The sequence below is a fragment of the Oculina patagonica genome, chromosome 14 (genome assembly GCF_052425735.1).
Source record: "Oculina patagonica isolate OP01 chromosome 14, crgOcupat, whole genome shotgun sequence".
In the NCBI taxonomy this organism is placed as follows: domain Eukaryota; kingdom Metazoa; phylum Cnidaria; class Anthozoa; order Scleractinia; family Oculinidae; genus Oculina; species Oculina patagonica.
In genome coordinates this window covers 24,237,021-24,253,190 of record NC_135771.1, presented here as the reverse complement: position 1 = coordinate 24,253,190, position 16,170 = coordinate 24,237,021, and the positions used below count along the sequence as shown (strand labels likewise).

Here is a 16,170-nt window from a genome sequence, read left to right as displayed (position 1 = left end):
TGTTAATTATTGTTTCTCTATGAGATATTTGAAAAAACGCAACGGTTCTATCAACCGGATTTCTGCCCAAGTTACTGTATCCTCAAAACATCACTTTTATTTCACTGTGATGTCAATAAAAATAAACCTTCGTCACAGATTTCTTCTTTTGTTTAATAAGCTTTAGACAGAACACTTAAGACTCCGTATGCTCTTTCCCGATATCGTCAAGGAATTAAAGAAAGCAAACCAAAAATGGAATTACATTGTGACACTTAAGGTAAAAGTCGTTCTTGTATTTGTTTATTGTTTTCTTCTTTCCTCCCTTCCTGGCAAGGGAATACAATACAATACTTTATTTAAAGTGGGAAACATGCTAGCTGTGCTGTAAGGTTCCACTAAAGACAGTTTAGTAATTCAAAATGTATCCTACAAAATGTGTCTCTTAAAACTAAATACATGTAAGAGAAGTGCGTCTTCGGGTGGCCTGAGGCTGTCCATATTTTGTGTTAGCGCCTGACTGTCCGTCTGGTGGCTGCGGCCACATCACCCTAGATTGTCTACAACTTCTATGAGACTAGGTTCTTATGCTTGGTGGGGCTTTGTTACTTAGGCAGTTATTTATAGTACACAACATGTCCTGAATTAGTGGTAGTTACCACAGAGTTTGTGGTCGTATCTTTTTCTCTTAAACGCATCGTCAGTCAATTTAATTTGTGTAAATAATGTGTTCCAAAAATTCTAAATAGTTCTTGAAAAACAGAGAGACTTCATCAGTCTCAAATGAGCCGTTGATAAAATCATTTTATCAACGTCTCATTTGAGACTGATAAAGGGGTTTTCCCGAAACGTCTCTCTGTTTTTCAAGAACTATTTAGCAATGTTTGAACACATTATTTACACGAATTGAAAGCCAGAGTGCTACACAGCAACACTTTATTTATCTTCATCAGACACTTTGCTCGGTTGTTTAAACTACAACTTTATGCGTAGGCGAAAAAGTCAAAGTCATCTGTTCAGGTATTGAAATGTTTTTTTTTTTTTCAGTCCCATTTTTTAAGTGGTATTTGACGTATACGACAAACGCAGAACTATAGAAAGAACAGTAGAATGCCGATTTTGTGAAACTCCAAGGAAAACGAGAATTGCTTTGAGAAATCGGGGGTAATTGATTAAAGAAAAGTACTATCCAAGGGAAACGAAAATTCGTTCGAGAAATATAGAGAGTTTCGAGAAACTCAGGGTTTGCAAAATCGGGATACGACTGTATACTCCATTAATTGTCAAGTTCTCACTATTTATGTTAAGTGGTCTACGAAAGATTAAATAAAACCGCCAAGTTAATCTGATGATGACATTTTAAAAGCACGTTTAAATTTGTTAAATTGCGATGTAGAAGATTTGACAGAATTTCACCCACACACTATATAAATATTTGAAAAGACACTAGGTAAGAATAATTTTTTACAAGTCCTTGTTAAAAAGCCGTCGGAGCCAAGGAAGACACAGTCCTTTAAATAAGCCCTGAATAAATCTGCTTCTAATAGTAGGTTTGAATTTTGTTGCACAAGCAATAAAGAGAAAAAAAGAAAGAAAGAAAGACTACACAGATAGAGAAATGTATATGATATGTCTCTCTTTTATTAGATTTCTCACATCTCACAGTATTTTTTCGCTGTCTGGTTTTCCCAGTCATTATCAGACTCTGAGTATCTGATAAAGAAATCGAAAACAAATTAGAAATCCTTATTTTCTCGTCTTGCATTGCTCATCTGATATCGAAGCCAGTACTATTCATCATGTGTGCACGGTCAGGATCACGTGACCACGCGAAAAACGCAACAAAGAGTTGCTTCTTTGAAGTTTGCCGGTTTTCCTAACCAGTCCCCTCTACTAACTATGTATTCATTGCGTGGAGAAAACGGCGGTAACCGGTTAAACGTGTTCCGAACCTGCTTTACAGCCGTCTTTTCAAACTCAAACTCAAACTGAATTTCGAGATGGAGAGGCACACGCTGCGTTTTGTTAAATGCTTTCTTGAATGCTGATTACTGTGCAGTAAATGGTAATGTTCATAGCGAAATAATATGAACACATGCGTTAAAATAGTAAACAAAATCGTTTCCTAGCCTGGATTCTACTCACGACCTTCCGCTATGCGTCCCTAGTTTTAATACAGCGGACGGAGATCCAGCCAAACGGACGGAAAAGGAACAAGCAATTAAAATTCTTACTCCCCCTTTTTTACCTCATTTTCTCCCTCGTCCTTCATTTTCACTTTTCTTCTTGATTATATTAGTGCTATTGGAGGTTGATGCTATATGATGCTATCGTGATACTATTGGTTCCACATGTCAGAAGCGAAGGTATAAAGAATACCGCTAGCCTGCAGGTGTCGCCTTCGCGCGACCTCGAAATAACCCCGCAAAAAATAAACCGCCTGTTTTGCAGGCTAGTCAAATACTCAAATTAAACCGTTAACGGACAGGACCGTATGTTATTTTTGGTGTGGAAAAGCGTCATCAAAAATAACGCGCCCCTCTCCGCTGGGGTATAATTTAAAGACATTTGTCTTTTTGCCTAACGTTTCTGAAGAATAGTTTATAGCTTTGAAACTTTACGATTTTCAATCAGCTGTTCTCTTTCACCAGTTTCCCCAACCTCGTGCCTGCCCAGGGTGCATTTTCTCCCTCCAGTACAGTTTGTCTCGAGACCTCTCGAGACAGCCTAAAGGGGCCTTAGGCGTCTCGAACTCGCGTGCGTCACGCGCGTGTAAATATTCCCAGTGCTCTTTGCAAAGAGCAGTTCCGCGCACCGCCGCCATGTTGAAACGCTGCTGAATTAATGGCAAACTGAAAGTTAGTAATTTATTAGCTGTTGCCACCCTTTAATGGTAAAAGCAATTTACTATTTATCAGTGTGTATCATATTTTAATTTTTGGTGATTTTTTTCACCAACAGCTAGAGAGCTAGAGCCGTGTTGTACTGTGCATGCATGTGCAAGGCCGGGCGCGCGATTTTAAATAGCTGAGCCACTTGGAGTGCAGGTAAGCTTTGATTAGGAAAGTAAGTTCGAAATTTAATTTGTTAAAGATTTGACTGTGATAATAAGATTTTTTTCCTTGTTGAGTGTTTTCCATGTAACTAAGCATTCTTGGCCCTGTTTGAGCAGTATATGTTCAGGCCGCCATATTGTTGTCTGAATAGGCGGGAGGGGTAGGGTGGGAGGGGGGGAGGATAGGGTACGGTATGGTCCTCTGTGAATTTTTGTGTACGAGTTATATACTAATGAATAATATATAGGAAAGAAAATACCAGATTTTGTCAAGGTTAAAATTTGAACTACAACAGTCAGGGTCATTCCATTTGATATCCACACTTACAGTATATTATTTTGAGATTAAAAAATTGTTTCTGTAGAGGCTTTGAAAGTCATTTTGAGGGGATAGCCCAGTCAACATTCTTTGATCTTTCAAATATTTCTGAAAGGGTAAGGTTGGCTTTTTTCAACAGATGTTTTGAAAACTGGGTTATTTCTGAAGGAGGGGGGGGGTATAATGTCGGAACTTTGACTTTTTTTCTTAGGGGGTAAATTTTGCTTTACCTTATTGATCAATGGGGGGGGGGGATATAAATTGGAATGGCCCTGTGACAGGGTGAAAAGAAATTGATTTTCCAGTTTGTCCTTTGGACCAGGTGCACAGGGCACAGAGGAGTCAAGTTTGTCCGCAATTCAAAATCTCTACGGTGCAAAACGACCTTCAAAGTGATCGTGTATGGTGTAAGCGTACGTGGTCATGCGATACTTGTTTGCAGATCGTCTGGTGATATCGTATTCTGACAATGGAACGCCCACAAACATTGTTGTCTGCGGATGTCGCATGAGGGTACGAATACGATATCATCAGACCAGACAATAAAAGTATCGCATGACGGCGTTGTATCACGTACGGCTTACACGATCGCTTTGAAAAGCTTTTGAAGGTCGTTTTGCACGGTAGAGATATTGAATTGCGGACAAACTTGACTCCTCTGTGCCCTGTGCCAGCTGTAGCCATGATTTACTCTCCCAAAAGACACTTTTACTATCCCCCAAAATTCTCATCATGCTTATGATGTTTCACTTGTCAATCAGGCACAGAAAGGATTCTTGCAGTTTTCAGTGATATGTGAACTCTGAAATTCAATCCTTAATGAATGGTTTACGCTTTCTGCTGCCATCAATCATCTTAGTGGACCTATTAATCAATCAATCAATCAATGAATTTTTTTTTACTTTGGAGCTGACAGGGCCGACTAGGCCCCTAGCAAACATATGCTTATATGCCGAGAAAAAATAAATAAATGCAAAATGCGTATCAAGGCTGCTGCCTAAGGAAATTTTTAAGGAGCCCTTCGGGCTCCTAACATCAATATTTAGGAGCCCGAGCCATTATCTTAGGAGCCCAGCTTAAACGTTGCCAAAGACAAATCTGGGGGTGGGGGGGGGGGTTACTCAGGCAAATATGTGGTCAACAAAGTGGTCTTGGAGAGGGGCCCAGGGAGTGAACCTTCCCCCAACATTATTGCTATAATATACATGTGCCCGAATGTCCCCTAGGGGGTACTCCCTATAGTGGACTATATGGGGAGGCTTCGCCCAACAGGGATACCTTTCTCAGGCTGTAGGTATATAAAAAGATAGGGATTTTACGAGTTGGAGTATACAAAAGGGGGGGGGGACTGGTTTTTAATTAAGTGAAAAATAAGAAAAAAGATGTAGTATTTCTTCTGTTGGTATGTGAAAGGGGTGCCATCTTTATTAGGGGGTATATGGTTTCTAAAAGGGTAAGGGTCGCTTTCACATACCCCAAAAATGGCAACCTCATTCATGAGATCCTGGGAAAGACCTTGCAGAAATGGTTCATGAAAGGGTAAGGGTACCCTCCCCATAAAACTTTTTTTCACTCTGCAGCAACCTCAGAGACCCATGCAGAGGTAAGAAGTTGGATAAGTCATCAATATCAGCAATATATATATATCTCCCCTCTGTGGGTTAAATCACTAGCTGGGCTGGGAGAAATAAACCAACAATGAAAACTGACATGCATTTAGTTGAGAGCGTGAAAGGTTAATTCATTTGTTAAGCCAGTGCCAGAATGAATGCATTTCATGTACTTTCATATGTTTTTCACTTAGAAAATCAATGTACATAAAACAGAAAAATCGAGTTTAATTAATATTTTAGTAATCAAGGTTAAAAAAGAAGCAATAATTAAGCAGGTATATTTTTCCTAGGTTTAGAAAAAGGTAATGAGAAGTCAAAAACACCTGTGTAAACACTTTAATTAAGTTTTGATCTTATCTTTGTTACATGATAACCAGTTGACAAAAATAGAACAGAAAAATTAAGTTGTGAAAACACTTCAAATTACTAATCTTATCAAATAAGTTGTTTATAAAATAAATGTAGTCCGGCCTCAAGAGTCCTCATGGGCTCGATGAGGATGAGTGAGTGTAAAATAAATGTAGTAACAAAAGCAATATATTTTAATCAAACTGAATATCTGAGCAGGCAAAAGGACTGAGGTTTCTAGCACAAAAATTTGCTAGTCATGGATCAATGCCCGAGAATGCTCAGGACTGCTTATAAATGTGAAAAGATGAAACAGTTCGCTGAAATTAACAGCCTAAGTCCACAAAAAATCGGCAGCAGATATGAAATGTCACATGAAAAGAAAGAGGCATACATTTTACGTCCTACTAAAGTTAAGCGTTCAATGCTTCATAGATTAAGCTGAATTACATGTTAAACGCGCCATGTAAGTTTGTGTACACATCACGATATTTAACACGTTGTTTTTAGTAAGATTAAGCCTGTCGGAAATGTTTTTGAATCAAGCTTTTGCAGATTAAAATTATTTCAGACCTGATCCATGACTGCAGTAGCAAACAGATTGATTTCACTTTCGTATCCGTAAATACTTCTTCAGATTCACTTCGAAACCTCTCCGAAACGTCAACGAAGCAAATGAAACGTAATCCAGAAGATAAAACATTCCATATTTGGAAGTAAGGCCCAGTCCTAAACACTTGTAAACGAATGGTTTTCGAAGTTGCTGAATTTTGCAAAGACCCGTTACGTACTTAATATGCCAAATGCAAACAATTTCAGGGTTTCCGTTTTAAAACGAAGCAGTTGTTGTTTTAAATGGGATTTTTTATGCCAATGAAACAAGGTTGCAAGTAAATTGAAGTCAAAAGATGGGAGTGGAAGATCAATGTTTAGGCGCCCATGCGGGCTCCTTGAACAAAAAGTTAGTCGCCCGCGCTCGTAACTTAGGCGCCTCTGGCGACCGGGCGCCCGTTAGGCAGCAGCCTTGCGTATATATACAAAACAAAAAATTAATTGATCGAAAAGTATTAAGTTTGTAAAAAGAAACTATCGAGCTGCGAAAGGCCTGAAGAAGTGCCTGTCTCAGGAAATAGAAGTTTTCTTCAACTGGGTTAAAAGGTCAAGCCCGTCAGTTGTGATTGGTAGATTTCAATCCATTTTGTTTGTTTCTGTTTTTCATGGTTTGTTGGCTGTTACCAAAATAATATTATGATTGATGGGGACAAAAAACACAATGGTTAGTTGGAGAATTCTGAATTATTTTCAGAGTTCGTATATCACTGAAAACTGCAATAAGTCCACTTGTCCCACCCCAAAATCCACTGCCCCTGGCTAGTGGACACTAGTCTTTGCACACTGACTGATATAATCCTATAAGGTCAGTTTACAACAACTTGATGTTATTATGCATAAGAAATTAAACAATTTATGAGGAAATCCGCCAGGACTTCGAGTAGTTATTGGACAAAATTATATACCAATTGAAAACTATTTACACCTGATTGCAAGCTTTTGTGTTACTGCTTCAAATATCGAATGAAAAGAAATCTTTTCTAACAACACCAAACATCGAAAACCAATTTTGAAGTTCCACTAAATTCCCATGAATCGCTTAAAAGATGTGAGCTTTTGACCATAGCTTGTGAACTTTGAATATCATTTTCTCAGACTCTGATAAGAAATTGTTGTTGATATTATCACAGATAATTACTTATATCTTAACCTTTTATTAAGGGTAGGAAATAACGCAATAGGATTTAAATTATTCTGGTACTTGAGTTTTGTCCAACCTTATTAAATATTACTCGACTTCCTAGTGGATTCCGTCTTAAATCCTTTTTATTAGTTATTTTATTTCTTTCATTACAGATTTCATTGTTGGAATTTACTTGCTGTGAACAAACAAAGAGCTCAGTGATATCAGTTTCTCAGTCTGGTATGGAAATCTTTTAACATTTATTTAAAAAAATATATACACAGTACTGCATGTTTATCCAAAAAATAGTGGCGGCGTACTATGTTTCAATGAACATGCATATAAAGTTTTTGTTTTATTTCATTTTGCAGTGTACTTTATTTACAGTGTGCATGTACACTTAATTTTAGCAAATGATATAAATCCAATATTCTGTCTAGGTGAAGGTATAGTTCTGAAAAGATTTTGTTGTTAATCTGACAGACATTTCAGCAGCCTGAGCAGAAGTCATTTTTAGAGTTAATTCAAAAGTTGTTTGTCAGTTTATGTTGTCATCAATGTGACCCCCTAGTCCATTGATTGAAAACTGATTGGTCTGATTTGGTGTTTAATTAGCTTCATAGAAATGCAGTCATAGAAACCTAAAAAGCGGCAAGATCAAAGGTGGCTGCCAGCCCCCCCCCCCCCCTGTAATTATTTGGAGGACCAAATAATTACACTAACTGCTCTGCTTTCTGTCAAATTGTTAGCTGTTTTCTTTGTTTTTGTTCAGCTTGGTCAGCTGTTAAGGAGTTTTTGTTACAAATTAAAATTATAAGAAATTCAGTTGTTTAATTACTTTTCAAAACATGTCAGAGCAACAATGTTAAGTTTACAGTCTTGTATTTAATTTCAGAAACAGCAGGATGTTTAGTGACTGACAGTTGACTTTACATTGAAAATGGTAAGATTTTTGATTTAATTTCACTTAAACAATATGTTGACTGAAAAAGATGTCTATTTTATCAGTGTTACCAAAATTAATTTCTTCACACTCATTAATACATTAATACAGTATTACGCAACATTTGTTCACATGGGCTAGGATCGAGGGACACATTACAGGGTGCAGAACCAAGACAAATGTCAGACGAGTATAAAATCCCTAGCTTGTGATTATTACTTGAACTTTGCCAGGAAACTTTTTTCTTGGCAGGATCTTGGTGAGAATATAATTCACAGCAAGATTCTCGCCCACACCCCATTGCTCCCATTTCATGCTCATTCAAAAGTGAAAGCCCCTTCCTATAGGTAACTTGTAATCAGGTCCTGTACAGTTTGCTTTACAAGATCACCCTGCTTATTTACTGAGGGTTATACAGTGTATTATGGTGTATTATGAGATTATGGTGTACTACAGACATGGGATGTTGTTTACTGGGGCTCGCCAGGTTAACCACAGTAGCCACATGACAAGGGGCTGGGGGTGGGGATGGAGGATCATGATACTACCTCCCTTTACATTTTTTCACAATTTGAGAAGGTATAAATACTCAGTGGTACTTTAAAAACTTTCAGAAGCTATTCATTCATCCCTGCCATTGTTATGACAACCACATTTTGACACGCAGTTCACAGGGATTAATTTTTGAGCCAGATTTAAGTTCTCTGTCAGCTGGTGAAATTAGCTGGTAGCTGGCCCTTAGTGACATCCCTGAGTTTAGCCAAATTGATATAGTACATGTATTGACAGCTGGAACCAGCAACTTGTTACAGCCCAAAGAAATCCTCATACATGACGTTGACGTAAGGGAAATAAGAATCATGATCAGTTTGGACAACAGTTTGTGTGGCTAGCCAAAGACAAATAAGTACTATAACCACAAATGATAATCATAAACACTTTGTAAAGCACTCCCTGGGACATCTACACTGTAGTTCGAGCAAGTTTGTAGGGGCTGATAGAGAGGGATGTCTTTTTAAATAATGATACATTTACTTAATTTAAAGGCAAATGCTAGCAGATTATCAGCTTACCAATTTTTGTAAACTTGAATACCTTATTTTTTTATTAGCACATGACACAAGCTAGTACCAGTATTTCCCAAGACCTGTTTGTCAATTTGTGCCAAAAGAAATTCAAAATTCGTTCTGTAATTTATTGTTTTTATTTGCTTAAATAAAATGAGTAAAGGAGGGTAAATAGGCTGATGAGAGAGAAAGGCATGGTTTAATAAATTTCTCACTCCAGAAATTATGGTTATTTGAAGCAAGTTATTTAAGAGGAAGCGGAGATTGGGGGGTGGGGGGGGGGGAGAGGAGAAGCTTGTAGACATAGGATATGAAACATAAAAAAGAACAAACAGTCATAGAATGTTTCTATACAATAGAATGTATAGAAACATTCTATGACTGTTTGTTCTTTTTTATGTTTCATATCCTATGTCTACAAGCTTCTCCTCTCCCCCCCCCCATATCCACTTCCTCTTAAATAACTTGCATCAAATAATAATACATGTCATGTAGTTCTTTTATTTGTAGTAATATTTATGTAACCAAGGTCTTCACCATCTGCCCTCTAGATGTTTGGTAAATTGTGTTATAATCAGTAAACCTGTGTGGGAGGCGCGGTGGCCTAATGGTTAGTGCGCTCGGCTCCGAGTCAAACGACCTGGGTTCGAGGTCTGGCCAGGGGCGCTGCGTTGTGTTCTTGGGCAAGACACTTTACTCTCACAGTGCCTCTCTCCACCCAGGTGTATAAATGGGTACCAGCAAATTTATTGTTGGGGGGTAACCCTGCGATGGACTAGCATCCCATCCAGGGGGGGGGGGGGTAGCAATACTCCTAGGCGCTTAATGTTACGGAAACCGGGATGAGGTTTGGTTGTATGGGCCACTTGGCTCGGACACAGACTTTACCTTAATCAGTAAACCTGTGAGGTTTGTGTTCACACATACAATAATTATTGCTAGTAACATCATCCAACCAATAAATGTCTTTATTTTTTTTTCTTCAGGAACAAAGAGCTCAATCATTTTAAAATGCTGTTTACTCTTGATGTGCAGATCACATATATGCAGTCAGTTAAGTACTGGACAAACTTTATTCATTTCTGTATTATCACAATGAAACTTGTTTATTTAACAACAAGAATAATCATTTTAATTAGTAAATATATTTCCATTATTTCTGGGAGTGCTCAGGTTTAACATTTGTTTTCCAAAATTGATTAACTAGTAAGGAAGCAGCAATAACATGAATGCAAATTTTTTATCCAGGGTATTATGATTCCACCGAAGTCTCTTCTAGTGTTTATTGATCAGTGTCTGAACCAAATTGTCCTACTTCAAAATTGATCATAAAGTACAAAAATTCTGTTTAGTTGGAGGGCCAAAAAAATTTGCATGCCTCGCTGCCTTGCCGATATTTGTAATTCTCAAACAGATACTTCTGGACTCAAGCCATTAACTATCTGTTGGTTAGAATAATTGGAGGACCAAATAATTACACTAACTGCTCTGCTTTCTGTCAAATTGTTAGCTGTTTTCTTTGTTTTTGTTCAGCTTGGTCAGCTGTTAAGGAGTTTTTGTTACCAATTAAAATTATAAGAAATTCAGTTGTTTAATTACTTTTCAAAACATGTCAGAGCAACAATGTTAAGTTTACAGTCTTGTATTTAATTTCAGAAACAGCAGGATGTTTAGTGACTGACAGTTGACTTTACATTGAAAATGGTAAGATTTTTGATTTAATTTCACTTAAACAATATGTTGACTGAAAAAGATGTCTATTTTATCAGTGTTACCAAAATTAATTTCTTCACACTCATTAATACATTAATACAGTATTACGCAACATTTGTTCACATGGGCTAGGATCGAGGGACACATTACAGGGTGCAGAACCAAGACAAATGTCAGACGAGTATAAAATCCCTAGCTTGTGATTATTACTTGAACTTTGCCAGGAAACTTTTTTCTTGGCAGGATCTTGGTGAGAATATAATTCACAGCAAGATTCTCGCCCACACCCCATTGCTCCCATTTCATGCTCATTCAAAAGTGAAAGCCCCTTCCTATAGGTAACTTGTAATCAGGTCCTGTACAGTTTGCTTTACAAGATCACCCTGCTTATTTACTGAGGGTTATACAGTGTATTATGGTGTATTATGAGATTATGGTGTACTACAGACATGGGATGTTGTTTACTGGGGCTCGCCAGGTTAACCACAGTAGCCACATGACAAGGGGCTGGGGGTGGGGATGGAGGATCATGATACTACCTCCCTTTACATTTTTTCACAATTTGAGAAGGTATAAATACTCAGTGGTACTTTAAAAACTTTCAGAAGCTATTCATTCATCCCTGCCATTGTTATGACAACCACATTTTGACACGCAGTTCACAGGGATTAATTTTTGAGCCAGATTTAAGTTCTCTGTCAGCTGGTGAAATTAGCTGGTAGCTGGCCCTTAGTGACATCCCTGAGTTTAGCCAAATTGATATAGTACATGTATTGACAGCTGGAACCAGCAACTTGTTACAGCCAAAAAATGTTTGTGTAGAAGAGATCCTCATACATGTCTTTGACATAAGGGAAATAAGAATCATGATCAGTTTGGACAACAATTGAAGAGCGGCGGGAATAAACGGCCCCTGGACTTTCTGACTAAATCGAACATTATCGAAACAGCTCCAAATTGCGCATGCAGGTTTGTTTACGTGTGCTAAACACTGTCCTGTGTTGCATTCGGCTGGTCTTTTCTTCGTTTTTCAGAAATTATGTATGCAAAAAAAAAGGCATTTTGCAAGCTTACGTGCTCCCAGTCAGCTAGCAGTCTGAGTTTTCCAACGCATCGCGTGTACATCTTTCCCTGTAGGGTTTTCTAAGCGTCTACGGAAGACGAGAAACCATTTAACAAGCATTTCTTCGACTCGGTGCGCATGTCTTTTGTTGATTTGAGTAGCGTAGGACTGGATACTGCATTGTGGCGTAAGGTCACATGTTAGAGGCGGAAGAGTTTGAATTAAGCGAAATGGCGTGTCTGTGAAAGTAAAACGGAAAAGTTTATAGTTTTAGCTCGATTGCGGCTGCCAGGTGGTTGAAGGACATCATTAAGTCTAAATACCCGTAAGTTAGTAAAAGAAAAGACAAAAGAAGCCGCGCGAGCAAAAACCTTGTCTTTTTGCATGTGTAATTTTTCAAAAACGAAACAAAGACCAGTGAAATGAAAGACAGGACATTGTTAAGCACACGTAAACAAACCTGCATGCGCAATTTGGAGCTGTTTCGATAATGTTCGATTTAGTCAGAAAGTCCAGGGGCCGTTTATTCCCGCCGCTCTTCAATTTGTGTGGCTAGCCAAAAACAAATAAGTACTATTACCACAAAAATTAATGATAATCATAAACACTTTGTAAAGCACTCCCTGGGACATCTACACTCTGTAGTTCAAGCAAGTTTGTAGGGGCTGATAGAGAGGCCCTGTTAGGGGGGGTCTTCATGTCCCCCGTCTGAATTTCAAACCTTTTCATGTCGCAATTTCGAAAGGTTCGCATGTCGCTGTCGCAATTTCGAATTCGTCCATAGCCACTGATAATATCGGAAATGGTTGAGTCCGGATTGCATAACCTAAAATAATGCGTTCTCGTAGTTCTGTCGGCAAAATATTCCCTATTCTTGGATCTCTCAATTAGATCTGTGGGCACAGATGAAGGAGACACCTTCTTAGGAAGGTCTGGGGGCAATTGCTCCCCCAGAAAATTTTGAAAAACTGAAGTAGTTAAGACGTGTTTTCCTTTATTCTGAGCCGGTACAAAGAGAACATGGAGTGAATTATTTTCAGAATGATGGGTCATTTTGTAGTTACTTAACTTAGGCAGCCTAAAAATGAACTGTTAGAGCGCAATGCACGAGAATGGTCTTTACAAGGTCAGGCTATTTTGCCTACAAGCCACTTTAAAAAGCGCCAATGTCGCTGTCGATTTTGCTCCTTTCTTTGTCGCTGTCGTTATTTCACGGGAGCATCTCGTCGTTCGTCGTCATTTCAGCTCCTTCATGTCGCCGTTTCAGAGCCGTGTCGCCTGTCGGAATTTACCCTAACAGGGCCTCGATAGAGAGGGATGTCTTTTTAAATAATGATAGAAAGCCCTGGGGCAGGGCTTACAAGTACTTAATTTTAAGGCAAATGCTAGCAGATTATCAGCTTACCAATTATTGTACACTTGGATACTTTAAAACTTTCAATACTTTACTAACTTGTGTCATGTGCTAATAAAAAAAATATTTTTTATTAGCACATGACACAAGCTAGTACCAGTATTTCCCAAGACCTGTTTGTCAATTTGTACCAAAAGAAATTCACAATTTGTTCTGTCATTAATTGTTTTTATTTGCTTAAAATGAGTAAAGGAGGGTAAATAGGCTGAGAAGAGAGAACGGCATGGTTTAATAAATTTCTTGCTCCAGAAATTATGGTTATTTGATGCAAGTTTTTTAAGAGGAAGCGGAGATTGGGGGAGGGGAGAGGAGAAGCTTGTAGACATAGGATATGAAACATAAAAAAGAACAAACAGTCATAGAATGTTTCTATACAATAGAATGTATAGAAACATTCTATGACTGTTTGTTCTTTTTTATGTTTCATATCCTATGTCTACAAGCTTCTCCTCTCCCCCCCCCCCCAATCTCCACTTCCTCTTAAGAAACTTGCATCAAATAATAATACATGTCATGTAGTTCTTTTATTTGTAGTAATATTTATGTAACCAAGGTCTTCACCATCTGCCCTCTAGATGTTTGGTAAATTGTGTTATAATCAGTAAACCTGTGTGGGAGGCGCGGTGGCCTAATGGTTAGTGTGCTCGGCTCCGAGTCAAACGACCCGGGTTCGAGGTCTGGCCAGGGGCGCTGCGTTGTGTTCTTGGGCAAGACACTTTACTCTCACAGTGCCTCTCTCCACCCAGGTGTATAAATGGGTACCAGCAAATTTATTGTTGGGGGGTAACCCTGCGATGGACTAGCATCCCATCCAGGGGGGGGGGGGTAGCAATACTCCTAGGCGCTTAATGTTACGGAAACCGGGATGAGGTTTGGTTGTATGGGCCACTTGGCTCGGACACAGACTTTACCTTAATCAGTAAACCTGTGAGGTTTGTGTTCACACATACAATAATTATTGCTAGTAACATCATCCAACCAATAAATGTCTTTATTTTTTTTCTTCAGGAACAAAGAGCTCAATCATTTTAAAATGCTGTTTACTCTTGATGTGCAGATCACATATATGCAGTCAGTTAAGTACTGGACAAACTTTATTCATTTCTGTATTATCACAATGAAACTTGTTTATTTAACAACAAGAATAATCATTTTAATTAGTAAATATATTTCCATTATTTCTGGGAGTGCTCAGGTTTAACATTTGTTTTCCAAAATTGATTAACTAGTAAGGAAGCAGCAATAACATGAATACAAATTTTTTATCCAGGGTATTATGATTCCACCGAAGTCTCTTCTAGACGTGTTTATTGATCAGTGTCTGAACCAAATTGTCCTACTTCAAAATTGATCATAAAGTACAAAAATTCTGTTTAGTTGGAGGGCCAAAAAAATTTGCATGCCTCGCTGCCTTGCCGATATTTGTAATTCTCAAACAGATACTTCTGGACTCAAGCCATTAACTATCTGTTGGTTAGAATAATTGGAGGACCAAATAATTACACTAACTGCTCTGCTTTCTGTCAAATTGTTAGCTGTTTTCTTTGTTTTTGTTCAGCTTGGTCAGCTGTTAAGGAGTTTTTGTTACCAATTAAAATTATAAGAAATTCAGTTGTTTAATTACTTTTCAAAACATGTCAGAGCAACAATGTTAAGTTTACAGTCTTGTATTTAATTTCAGAAACAGCAGGATGTTTAGTGACTGACAGTTGACTTTACATTGAAAATGGTAAGATTTTTGATTTAATTTCACTTAAACAATATGTTGACTGAAAAAGATGTCTATTTTATCAGTGTTACCAAAATTAATTTCTTCACACTCATTAATACATTAATACGGTATTACGCAACATTTGTTCACATGGGCTAGGATCGAGGGACACATTACAGGGTGCAGAACCAAGACAAATGTCAGACGAGTATAAAATCCCTAGATTGTGATTATTACTTGAACTTTGCCAGGAAACTTTTTTCTTGGCAGGATCTTGGTGAGAATATAATTCACAGCAAGATTCTCGCCCACACCCCATTGCTCCCATTTCATGCTCATTCAAAAGTGAAAGCCCCTTCCTATAGGTAACTTATAATCAGGTCCTGTACAGTTTGCTTTACAAGATCACCCTGTTTATTTACTGAGGGTTATACAGTGTATTATGGTGTATTATGAGATTATGGTGTACTACAGACATGGGATGTTGTTTACTGGGGCTCGCCAGGTTAACCACAGTAGCCACATGACAAGGGGCTGGGGGTGGGGATGGAGGATCATGATACTACCTCCCTTTACATTTTTTCACAATTTGAGAAGGTATAAATACTCAGTGGTACTTTAAAAACTTTCAGAAGCTATTCATTCATCCCTGCCATTGTTATGACAACCACATTTTGAGCCAGATTTAAGTTCTCTGTCAGCTGGTGAAATTAGCTGGTAGCTGGCCCTTAGTGACATCCCTGAGTTTAGCCAAATTGATATAGTACATGTATTGACAGCTGGAACCAGCAACTTGTTACAGCCAAAAAATGTTTGTGTAGAATAGAACCTCATACATGTCTTTGACGTAAGGGAAATAAGAATCATGATCAGTTTGGACAACAATAATTTTTTTGTGTGGCTAGCCAAAAACAAATAAGTACTATTACCACAAAAATTAATGATAATCATAAACACTTTGTAAAGCACTCCCTGGGACATCTACACTCTTTAGTTCAAGCAAGTTTGTAGGGGCTGATAGAGAGGCCCTGTTAGGGGGGTCTTCATGTACCCCGTCTGAATTTCAAACCTTTTCATGTCGCAATTTCGAAAGGTTCGCATGTCGCTGTCGCAATTTCAAATTCGTCCATAGCCACTGATAATATCGGAAATGGTTGAGTCCGGATTGCATAACCTAAAATAATGCGTTCTCGTAGTTCTGTCGGCAAAA

The 16,170-nt window shown here is 38.2% G+C and overlaps 1 long non-coding RNA gene across 4 annotated transcripts in view; it reads left to right on the top strand.

Moving 5' to 3' along the window:
• The first annotated feature begins 2,786 nt into the window (after positions 1-2,786).
• The window catches only part of LOC144639351 (uncharacterized), a 90,972-nt gene continuing 77,588 nt past the window's right edge, over positions 2,787-16,170 (top strand). For 3 of the 4 annotated variants that reach the window (XR_013568126.1, XR_013568130.1, XR_013568129.1), the window contains exons 1-4: positions 2,787-2,837; positions 2,941-3,026; positions 7,223-7,289; positions 10,716-10,763. This is a non-coding gene — a long non-coding RNA (uncharacterized LOC144639351). Of the gene's footprint in view, positions 2,838-2,940; positions 3,027-7,222; positions 7,290-10,715; positions 10,764-14,963; positions 14,979-16,170 lie in introns of those variants that run through there. The other variant, XR_013568131.1, reaches the window with a different exon arrangement.